General features: G+C 36.8%; 1 pseudogene across 1 annotated transcript; it reads left to right on the top strand.

Moving 5' to 3' along the window:
* Positions 1-6902: 6902 nt before the first annotated feature.
* On the top strand, positions 6903-8063 carry LOC309959020 (methionine aminopeptidase 1-like; annotated as a pseudogene). Its single transcript has one exon. The product of its transcript is annotated as a methionine aminopeptidase 1-like (transcript).
* The last annotated feature ends 1962 nt before the right edge of the window (positions 8064-10025 follow it).

Raw genomic sequence — 10025 nt, 5'->3', positions numbered from 1 at the left:
CTATTCAACACATACTTATTAAACATTTGCTACAGAAGAAGCTGGACAATCTAAAAATGAACAAAACATAGTCTTTTATTTATTTATTTATTGGCTGCATTGGGTCTTTGTTGCTGTGCGCAGACTTTCTCTAGTTGCGGCGAGAGGGAGCTACTATTCATTGCAGTGCACGGGCTGCTCATTGCGGTGCCTTCTCTTGTTGTGGAGCATGGGCTCTAGGTGTGCAGGATTCAGTAGTTGTGGTGCACGGGCTTAGTTGCTCTGTGGCATGTGGGATCTTCCTGGACCAGGGCTCAAACCCTTGTCCCCTGCACCACCAGGGAAGTCCTAGTTTCTGACTTCTAAAGCTTATAGATAGTAGTCTCTGTTGAAAATTATCATTTGAAAATTTAATTATTTTTCTCACCTACTATTCTTAGGATAAATTACTGGTTTCACCTCACTGTACAGAGTTGGAATAAATTACTGTCTCAGCTCGCTTTCCATATATTTTACATTAACAAGTGTCATTTAAGAGAATTTTTAATGTAACACACCAGGTAACATAACCAGGTAAAACATTAAAATTTAGTTATTGGAAATGTAAGATTTATTGCATCCCTCCACCGGTGGGGGACTACTAAATACCCAAAGGGAATTTCCATCTAGGAGACCACATGCTGGAGTAGACAAATAAGGAAGATATGATTACAAACCAATAAATAAAAACACCTGCATGATATGACTTTACAAGGGCAATGTGCTCTATGATGGAAGGTGAAGACATTGATTATACAAATCAAACATACAATGAAGAGAAGAACATGGAATCTGAGAAGAGGATCCACAGTATGTTCTGGATATTTTTGCAAGAATGCATGTTCTCTCCTTTCCCTTCCTATATGAGTTGTTCCAGAAATGCCAGAGATTATGCTTTTGGGTGGAGCTACAGTCTTTGTCCAGGTGATAAACTCTGTTCCCTATGTTACCATAAATGTGTACTGCCCTCCTGCCCAAGTGGGTTTTGGAAAGCAATTGGAGAAAGGGAACAGATGTGAAATGTTTAAGTTGTAAATGACTGCAAAGTATGATTCTACTTCTTAAAAAACAAAACTGGTAACACAAAATTATGTTCTTTGAGAAAAACATCTAGGTATTGTATTGGTTGTCAGTGACTTAACAAGATGGGAATACAATAAGATTCCTTCCAATGCCAAGATATTTATGGTTTTCATGTGAATGATATTCATTCAACACTTTGTGAACACAATTGTTTATAAACTGACGCTTGTAAAAGTGATTTGTTCTATGTCATGCCTTTTGTTTCCTGTCTGTATCCGTCCAATTCTTCTGAGATACTGAGAAATCAGAATTTGTCCACCTCAAAAGGAGAATATTTATCTTACATCCTCTAAGGCCTCCATACCAGAATAAGCTCCAACCAAGTATATAAAATTTTTCTGGATGGTTAAGTAGTTGAAAATATTAGCCGAAATTATGAATTGTATTGATTTCACCAGATGTTGTTCCAATATATAGAGTATTTTTAAAATAATTTTAAGGTCAATAGGAGCCTCTATACTGTGCGTCAGTACACAGCTTTCTCTATTCAGGTGAAACTTGCAAATCAGCTTGCGTGTTGCTTTCTTGCCATTCCTTGCAGCCCTCAGCCTTAGAGCCCTGTAGAGAGCAGGAAACCAGTGAACCATGTGGAAGTAAATGCGTCATCTTCACAATGCTGGTGATAAGAAAATATACTTCAGTTTTTATCTCATTAAACAATGTAATTTGGAAATTGATAAGATCAAAATAAAGAGGTTAAAAATAAGGACAAATAATCAGAAGAGTGAAAGGAACAGTTAAATGCAATCTGGAAACCATCCAGTTTTTTTTGCCCAGTGCTTTTTATAGACTGTTGTTTGTTCCGATGAAAGTCATCACTGAATTGTCTGGTAGAAATAATCTAAATCTATCTTTTTAAATAAAACTTTTGATTTAAAAATAGATTAGGAGAAATGTCTATTTAGGTCTTCTGCCCATTTTTGGATTGGTTTGTTTGTGTTTTTTTTTTTTTTAGTATTGAGCTGCATAAGCTGCTTGTATATTTTGGAGATTAATCCTTTGTCACTTGCTTTGTTTGCAAATATTTTCTCCCATTCTGAGGGTTGTCTTTTCATCTTGTTTATGGTTTCCTTTGCTGTGTAAAAGCTTTTAAGTTTCAGTAGGTCCCATTTGTTTATTTTTGTTTTTATTTCCATTTCTCTAAGAGGTGGGTCAAAAAGGATCTTGCTGTGATTTATGTCATAGAGTGTTCTGCCTATGTTTTCCACTACGAGTTTGATAGTGTCTGGCCTTACATTTAAGTGTTTAATCCATTTTGAGTTTATTTTTGTGTATGGTGTTAGGGAGTGTTCTAATTTCATTCTTTTACATGTAGCCATCCAGTTTTCCCAGCACCACTTATTGAAGAGACTGTCTTTTCTCCATTGTATATTCTTGCTTCCTTTATCAAAGATAAGGTGACCATATGTGCGTGAGTTTATCTCTGGGCTTTCTATCCTATTTCATTGATCTATATTTCTATTTTTGTGCCAGTACCATACTGTCTTGATTACTGTAGTTTTGTACTATAATCTGAGGTCAGGGAGCCTGATTCCTCCAGCTCTGTTTTTCTTTCTCAAGATGCAAATCAAAACTACAAGGAGGTATCACCTCACACTGATCAGAATGGTCATCATCAAAAAATGTACAAACAATAAATGCTGGAGAGGGTGTGAAGAAAAAGGAACCCTCTTGCACTGTTGGTGGGAAAGTAAATTGATACAGCCACTATGGAGAACAGCCACTATGGAAGTTCCTTAAAAAACTAAAAGTGAAACTACCATATGACCCAGCAATCCCACTACTGGGCATATACCTGGAGAAAACCATAATTCAAAAAGAAACATGTACCACAATGTTCATTGCAGTGCTATTTACAAGAGCCAGGACATGGAAGCAACCTAAATGTCCATCGACAGGTGAATGGATAAAGAAGATGTGGCACATACGTACAATGGAATATTATTCAGTCATAAAAAGAAACAAAATTGAGTTATTTGTAGTGAGGTGGATGGACATAGAGTCTGTCATACAGAGTGAAGTAAGTCAGAAAGAGAAAAATAAATAGTGCATGCTAGCACATATATATGGAATCTAAAAAAAAAAAAAACTGTTCTGATGAACTTAGGGGCAGGACAGGAATAAACATGTAGATGTAGAGAATGGACTTGAGGACGTGGAGGGGGGAAGGGTAAACTGGGACAAAGTGAGAGAGTAGCATTGACATATATACACTACCAAATGTAAAATAGATAGCTAATGGGAAGCAGCTGCATAGCATAGGGAGATAAGCTCAGTGCTTTGTGACCACCTAAAGGGGTGGGTTAAAGAGGAGGGTGGGAGGGAGACATAAGAGGGAGGAAGGAGGAAATATGGGGAGATATATATATATATATATATATATATATATATATATATATACATACATATAACTGATTCACTTTGTTATACAGCAGAAACTAACACAACATTGTAAAGCAATTATACTCCAATAAAGATGTTAAAAATAATACCAAACAACTCTTGGAAGTTTATCAATTAGAAAGAAGCACAATTTCCCGTATTGCCTTTCTCTCCTAATTGCCTCCGTAATTGCCCTTTCCTATTATTTTTTACCCTTGTAATACAATACCCTCTTAACTGGTGTCTCTAACTTTTGTGTCTCCCTTCCCCAGTCTTTATTCCACATAGCAAAAAAAGAATTATGTTTGTGAAGCACACACAAAAAATAAATAAGTTAAATTAAATTAAAATAGATTAGGATTTACAGAACATTTGTAAAGATAGTACAGAGAGTCCCCATATGTCCTACACCTAGTTTCTCCTATTATAAACATTTTATATTAGTAATGTAAAGTTATTAAAATTAATCAACCAATATTGATATGTTTTCTCTTAACAAAGACCATACTTATTTGAATTTCCTTGGCTTTTACCTGATGCCTTTTGGTAACAATACAAGGATTTTTAGTCTAGGATTCCACAACACATGTATCTGTCATGTCCCTTAAGGCTTCACTTGGCTGTGACAATGTCCCAGTCATTTTCATCACATCATATCTAGGGTACATTTATCACCATGACTTACCACTGTTGACGTTAATCTTGATCATCTGCCTGAGGTAGTGTTTGTAGTGTTTTTCTACTGCAGAGTTACTCCCTCCTATTTCTGTGTTGTACTTTTTGAGAAGTCACTATACACAACCCACAACTAAGGAGTGGGGAGTTATATTCTACCTCCTTGAGGTTGAAGTAACTACATAAATTATTTGAGCTTCTTCTGAAAGGAAATTTATCTGTTCTTCAATTTTATTTTCTTACACAGTCATTAGTTTATATTGATATGGACTCATAACTGTCTGGTGTACACTGGGTTACAATACAATACTTATTAATTTTGTTGTTAAAATTCTCCAGCTTTAGCCATTAGGAGCTCTTTTAGTCTCCTGTATCTCTTTGATGTACTCTCATCACTGGGCTTTTTCAAACACTTACTTTCTGACACTATAAAATGCTCTAGGATTATCTATGATTTTTCCATGTCCCAGTCCTAGAATCAGCAATTTTTTTCAAGTATCCTTGGTTCTTTTCATTGCAGAATGGTATTAGAAAACAGGACCTGGCTAATAGGTGTGCTTGTTGCTACTGGGGTGTCATTGCTTCTGGACCCTATCAACTGACAGAGCAAGGAAATATATGTGTTTATACTAACCTGTCTATATGCACATATCTGTAAATATCTCTGTATGTATGTATGTATGTGTATATATATTCATACTGATTTTTACCACATGGATCATTCATGTCTTCCCCCTTTGCTTATCTATAACCTTCTATTCCAATAAGCCGAAATCTGGTTCCCACCATCTGCTATCCATTTATTTAATTATTCAATGCCAGTTGTTCAATTCCAGTCCACGTATATAATGGCTTCACAATTTTTAACCTGTAAGGAACAACTTAATCAGCTATAGCATAGTACTTATGTACAGTTTCCTTTGCTTTTTCTGCATCAGTTGATAAAGTCATAAGATTTTTATTTTTTATATATGATAAATTACACTGATTTTTGAACTCTGAGCCAGTCTTTCATACTTGGAAAAAAAATGTCACTTGGGTCATGATATATAATACTTTCTATATATTGTCAGGTAAAATTTGCTAATATGTTTTGAGAATCATTTTGTTTACATTCATGAGAGATATTGTTCTGCAGTTTTCTTATGATGTCTTTATCTGATTTTATTGTTAGAGTAATGCTGGACTTAGATAGTAGGTTAGGAAGTATTCTTTTGCTTCTAATTTCTGGAATAAATTGTGCAAACTTGGTATTATTTTGTCTATGTCAAAGGCAGAAGTGTTTATCTAAGGAAATTTACAGGAAAACTTTGATGGGATACATTAGATTTGTTTCCATTACAGCAGATTCTTTCAGAGTGAATAAAAGTTACTATTAGTTCTCATGATTTTCTGAAAGAATTTGAGATTACTAAAAGAATAAAATCAACGTAAAGCAACTTCACATTATATTATAGATTGGAAGAATATGCTTGTTTCAGGGAAAATTTACTGAGATTAGTCTAATCAACATGCTGTAGTCTGGTGCAGGAAGAAGGAAGAATGAGAATTTCTGCTTAGCTGATAAGTTAGACTACTTCATACCTGAGAAGCAACAATGAGCATAGATGGAGGCTTCTTCTTTACTCAGAACAGTGTCGACTCTCACCCTGGTTTACCAAGTATGGTCTCATTTTTCCTATTGTCCAATCAACTTGTCCAGTTTGGCATTAGTCCTGGATTTTTCATTTTTAAAGAAGTATTGTTAACGGTTGTATGAAAATAAATTCAGATGTTTGAGCCAGACTTCCACATTGTACATCCAGCTTCTCCTTTGGTTGTCATCTAACCCCATAAATAAACCTATATGTTCTACATGACACTAAATTTTTTAAATAAACAAGTCCTCTATGTTTTGCTTGTTTTTGTTAAAACCCGTTTGGAAATATTTAATCAAATATCAAATAAATGTTGGATCGAAAGACGTCAACTTTGAAAGCTTTGAGTGAGTTCCAGGTAGGGAAAATGAAGTTTACATGTAGAAAGCATTTATCCCTATGAAAACATGGAAGAGACTACAACATACATAGATTTATAATTGCACTGTGGAATACTTGGCCTTGTGGGAAGAGTCTTTTGGTGGAGTTTCCATTTTTAATTTGATATGTTAATACTAAGTACTGCCAACAGAATATTAAAATACCTGTGGACTTTCGGCATTTAGACTTGACAAAACTTTCAAAAAATCGTAAACACAAGGAATAGTACTCTGGAAAACTGAAGGTGCTCTTTGTACATGGGAAATATTCACACATTCACTTTAAATATTTTTGTGTTGAGAATACGCTCTACTGAACAGATTTTGCTCTTAGGTTAGCAGATACTATGGCACTTAGAGAAATAATATTTTTTCTATTAAAACTATTATGATCTATGGAAAAGAGTCAAAGTTGTTAACAATTTCAAATGTGCTAATCATAAGATGCAATTTTGAAAATTAAGACTAATATAACCATATTAATAAACTACACTCTCATAATTATGCACTTTTGATGTGAACCGAAAAATATTATATATTTGAATATGAATTGTGATGGTGGTAAAAGCATTAACAGACTAGACGGGGGGTGTGGGTAGGTACTGCTGTTGGGAGCTGAGAAAAGAAACTATGGCTGCTCTCTTGTGTGCACCATATTTTGAGTCTGAAAAGAGGAAGCCAAAGCTGGGAGGAGCTCGGTGAGGGGGTCCTCCAGCAGCCAGGCAGCATGGCGGCCTTGGAGATGCGTGTGTGCGAGACGGATGGTTGCAGCAGCGAGGCCAAGCTCCAGTGTCCCACCAGCATCAAGCTGGGCATCCAGGACTCGTACTTCTGCTCACGGGAATGTTTTCAAGGAAGTTGGGTTACTCACAAGTTACTACATATGAAAGTAAAAGATGAAAAGGCCAAGCAAGAAGTGTCTTCCTGGACTGTGGAAGGGGATATCAACACTGACCCATGGGCATGTTATTGATATACTAGTAAACTCAGACCACATTATCCACTGATGTCAAGGCCAGTGCCAAGTCATAGTCCAAGACCAGATTATGCTGATCATCCTTTAGGAATGTCTGAATCTGAGCAGGCTCTTAAAGGTACTTCTCAAGTTAAGTTACTCTCATCTGAAGATATAGAAGGGATGCTACTGCTATGTAGACTTGTTAGAGAAGACTATGTGGACATTGATGCTGGGGTGATTAAACCAGGTGTAACTACCAAAGAAATAGATCATGCTGTACACTTAGCATGCATTGCAAGAAATTGCTATCCTTCTCCCCTGAATTATTATAATTTTCCAAAGTCTTGTTGTACTTCAGTGAATGAAATGATCTGCCATGGAATTCCAGACAGATGGCCCTTGCAAGAAGGTGATATTGTTAATGTGGACATCACTCTTTATCACAATGTTTATCATGGGGACCTGAATGAGATGTTTTTTGTTGGAGACGTGGATGAGCAAGCATGGAAACTGGTTCAGACCACGTGTGAGTGCCTGATGCAAGCCACTGATGCAGTGAAACTTGGTGTTCAATACAGAGAATTGGGAAACATTATCCAGAAGCATGACCAAGCAAATGAATTTTCAGTTGTTCAAAGCTATTGTGGGCAGGGAATCCACAAACTTTTTCATACAGCCCTCAATGCACCTCACTAGGCCAAAAATAAAGCAGCTGGAGTGATGAAGGCCGGCCACATATTTACAATTGAGCCAATAATTTGTGAAGGTGGAAGGCAGGATGAAACCTGGATGGATGGCTGGACAGCAGTGATGAGAGATGGGAAGCTGTCTGCCCAGTTTGAGCACAACCTGCTGGTCACGGACACTAGCTGTGAAATCCTAACCCCGTGACTCGATAGCTCGTGGCCTCATTTCATGTCCCAATTTTAATTTCTCCTGAGATGGTACATCTTGGTGATAACTTCTGGCTGTACTTTGCATTTTATTGAGAGTACAGAATGGAAGATGAAATTTTTTAATTGTTTTGTTTTGATTATAGATAGGGAAGGACTACAGCATTTGATGTGTGTCCTCAAGAACTTGTCTTGGGTCTGAAAAAGCCAAGAAGAATAAAGGAAGCATTTCTCCATTCTTCTCAATGCTCCCCTCTCCCCACAAAAGAAGTCTCTGCACACCCATTTTCTTATGTTCCCTTTGAGCAATTTTACTTAAACCTGCTCCTAAGTTGATTTTATCACTGCCACAACTGGGCCATTAGAGCCAGCTTTTTTCCAGGTGAATGTTGGAGACGAGAATCCTTGAAACTTTATCAATATACATTGCTCCCGATTTTTTTATTATATATGTATGGAACTATATATGTATACATTTTAAATTCCATATATGTAATTACTGAACACTATATGACCTGGGGTTTGTGTTGATTCTGCTCTGACAAGGTCAAAAGCTGTCATAAATGGACTTGTCATTTCCAGTGATTTAATCCCCATCTGGGAATTGGCCTCCCTTCCCCCTGCTAATTATTTACTTTATAATTGTGTGTAAGGAAGCACTCGGTCAGCGAGACTTGCCAATGTGGATTCTGTGAGTGAATGGATGTGGAAAAATTCACTTTGGAAAAAGGTTATCAGATTTTAAAAAATCTAGTTTATGGCAAAAATAGCCATGTTCCAAGTGGAAGCTGGCTGTGCAGAGAATGAGATTTTTGTAATCCATTGCTATTTCAGACCTCTATTTGGTCCTAATGGGAGCAAAAATGCTCCCTTCCCCTCTCTGTCTTATTTCAAGGTCATCCCTTGGAGATATTCAGAGAAGGGTGGAAGGTGCACTGTGGATGTTGATGGGGAAAGACAGTTCTGAAATCTCTCCAGCAGTGAGCAGAGTCTGGAAATTCTAACGTTTAGTAAACCTGGTGGTGATGAGAAATGAACCTCTTTGGAGACTGGACTGTTCCCTTGCAGAAGGGATACAGCTGTCCTTGGTGTGCTGAAAACACACTTCTCCTTTACAAAGTTTGGAATCTCATTAGAAATGACCTCAGCTGCCCAACATCTGTGTTCCTTTCAGTAGTTCAGTCCAAATGGGAGTGTATCCGGTGAAGACATATCAGATCAAAGTCATTGTCATTAGAGTGTACTTGATTACTGGGTATCTGGTAATTTTATTGTAAGATAATTTGATATCACTGACATGTTACACTTGTACGAGAACACCTTTCCCAGAGTGCCTCAGACCTTTATCACTTTAAAGAATTATGATAATGTTTTCATTACTTTTATTATTTTAATGATTTAGTAAAGTGGCTGGATTTGGTATAGACTTTTGGGGGTATGTGTGTGAAGCTTTTTGACAAACTGTAATATTTGTGAATGGAATGCCTTGCAACATGAATGTTAATATAATGTGTAAAGTGAGATTTTAAAAGTTTGAATGATTATCCTGCCAAAAGAAAAAAAAAAGCTGATAAGGGATTGTGTACATCCAGGTGGAGGGTGTAGTCATGCATTCACATACAGCCTGCACGTGAAGCAAGCGGACCATGCAGAAACAAATGGCTTCATGATTTCATTAGCTCCATGATCAGAAACAATATTCATTAATTGAAGGGAGATCCAGACCCACCTCCTATTCCCACCGAGATACAGATACTGTCACATAATTGCATTTCTTCCCCACACCCAACTCATCCCTACTCCTGGAGAAGTGAGAAGATGCAGGTCACACCACACCTTGTCTTCTCTCTCTCTCGGGAGCTCACTATAACTGGACAGAAGAGAAGAAATGGCAATGATTGATTCCTAAATGTAAGAGTATTATTTACCCCAATAGAAGTGATATTTAATAACTGCATTAAACTACAAACTCCAAAATAACTTTATTTTTTTTAATCTA

Source organism: Leucopleurus acutus, assembly GCF_964270905.1.
Source record: "Leucopleurus acutus genome assembly, chromosome: 3".
In the NCBI taxonomy this organism is placed as follows: Eukaryota; Metazoa; Chordata; class Mammalia; order Artiodactyla; family Delphinidae; genus Leucopleurus; species Leucopleurus acutus.
Note: the sequence above shows the minus strand (reverse complement) of the source record. Positions and strands in the feature narration are given on the sequence as shown.